We start from the raw sequence: 2,542 nt of genomic DNA on the forward strand, positions 1-2,542 counted from the left end.
CGGTCGGTCCATTAGTTGTCCCTGACAAATTTTAACTCAGAGGTCGTTTGGTATTTTCCTTATGAATTAAACCCTTAAACTACATTGTTTTTGTCAGTTTTAGCCTAGTAACTTAATTAGAACTTACGTTTGTTAACTTAATCTCCAAAAATTCATCAAATTGGATGAAAGGAAAGAGAAGTAGTTGACAAAGCCCTCTCCAAGAACATAGCAAGTTTTCTTGAGTTCCAGACCCTAAATCAAAAGATTTATTCATGATTTTCGTCAACATATATGTCGTATTTCACTAGTAGGTTCCTTTCACCCATTAGATCCCTATAAATCAATAAAATTATTTGATTTTACATATCATGTTTGACCTACGGTTTCTAGAATTTCAGAATTTATGTTGCGATTAAGGTTTTAGACAAATCCAAATTAGATTATCATGTTTTCATGTAATTGTTTCTTGAATTATTCTTGTTTGAAAATAAGAACCCTAGTTGTGTAGATTTATTTAGTTCATGATTTACACTTGCTAGGTCAGTTTATTCAGATACAAAGCCTTAGTTAAGAATATTGCATTATTAGTATATTAATGTTACATTTTCCATTAGTATATCAGTATTTTTTAGTTATTTTGTATTACTTAAATTCTGTCATAAAGTGTTAATCAGTTGGAAGTAGGCTTAATATCAGGTGGACTAAGGTTAAGTCGCCCTTATAGTCCCAAAACTACGTGCCCCCGTAGTATTAGTCCCCTCTGTGAGCAACTTATTTAGTAATCACGTCAGGCATGCCTTGATACCCTTGCCAAGGTATATTGGGTCCTTTTGAAGTGGCGATACATCGGACTCCACAAATAACTCTAGTGGTTTATGTTGGTTAACAGTAGCTCCTACATTCAGATTCTAGTGCATTGACCAGGTTACTAGTTATATGTTAAGTAATAAATCGGTATGTTATAAACTTGGTCATTGCATTCAGTTTAGTTCATGTTCAGTATATTCAGTACATTCTTCATGTTAATCTGACACATTCTCTGCTCTACATCTTATCATGACGAAGGTTTAGTTCCTCATATTTAAATCACGCATAGATAGGTTCCCAATCTCCAATTCAACTGCATCAGTGGTGAGTCCTCATTCTTTGAGGACGATTGACATGTCTTTTATGCAGTCGTTTTGTTTTTGCTTTAATTTTGCTAGAGTTAGTTGGGGCATGTCCGAGTCTCTCTAATAAATAGAGACTTTTATTCAGATATATTTTACAGTTAGTTTTTAGTTTGAGCTTGATCTTTCAGTCGTCATTAAACTTAGTTTTATATATATAGACTTAGAATGGATATCCCCCATCATTTCATTTTATGGTATGTTTTAAGCCTTCGCCAGTATGTCTATTATTTAGAAAATCTATAAGTATGCTTATGTTCCAGCAAAGTAAGCTTGGGTCACTTATGATCCTACGTCCCATGTTAACATTCAGGGGGTAATTTCGAGGAGTGAGACTTCTGGTAATGTTGTGAAAGACAAATTCAAAGGAAAATAGAAGAAAGTCCTACCTAAAAAGGAAAAAAAATCAAAATTTAACAAACCAGAGAGCCAAGCTAAAAAATTTAAGGGTCCTTGTTTTGTTTTAGGAAAACATGGTCACGAGGCTTCCAAGTTCTATCAATGAAAATGGTAGGACTCAAAGCAGGTTCGACAAAGTGATGTTCCGGCTCATCTTGATGGGGGTAATGTAGTGATTATTGTTAGTCCTTGAGGCAAATGTGGTGGCTAACCAAATTTACTGGGTGCTAAATACAGGAGTTTCAAGGAATTTTTGTACCAATAAAGTGTTATTCCATGACTTTCAGGATTCCACTTATGGAGAGTGCTTTTACATGGGTAACTAAACTCGTGTTGGATTTATGGGTAAAGGAATATTTTTACTTGAATGACTTTTTGTTTATCCTTGAACAATGTTTTGTACATCCCTTTCTATCTAGAAGCTTAGTGGGAGAAGCAGTCTCTTCTGCAAGCTATATTCGTAATAGAGTCTCAAATAAGATGTCAGACAAGAACTCATATGAGTTATGGAAATGGTTTCCTCCTAATTTGAAGTTTCTAAAAGCATGGGTTGTTCGGGTAGGGTTGTCTACCTAATGTTAAACGAGTAAATATTGGTTCTAAGACTTCTAATGCTATTTTTATTGGTTATGCTCAAACTAGTTTCGTATACATAGTTATGTCTGTAAGTGATCATTCTATTTGTGAATCTAGAGAAGTAGAATTTTTTGAGCATATTTTTCCTTTGATAAATAATGTGTTGAGTGATGTGAAAAATAATGTTTCTAAATCTTTGTATTTTAATTCTTATGTTTACCTTCTTCTATGTTATTTCTAATGAGCATGAAAATTAACTTTGAAGGAGTAATTGAAATAGAGTTGAGACTAGTTTTGATCCTTATTTTATCACTATTGTCTTGACTGAAAATTTTGATATTACTGTTTTAAATGACGAATTAGTATCTAGATATTTAATAGAAGAAGGTCCTAATATTTATGATGAAGTAATGGGA

The sequence above is a fragment of the Solanum lycopersicum genome, chromosome 5 (genome assembly GCF_036512215.1).
Source record: "Solanum lycopersicum chromosome 5, SLM_r2.1".
Taxonomy (NCBI): domain Eukaryota; kingdom Viridiplantae; phylum Streptophyta; class Magnoliopsida; order Solanales; family Solanaceae; genus Solanum; species Solanum lycopersicum.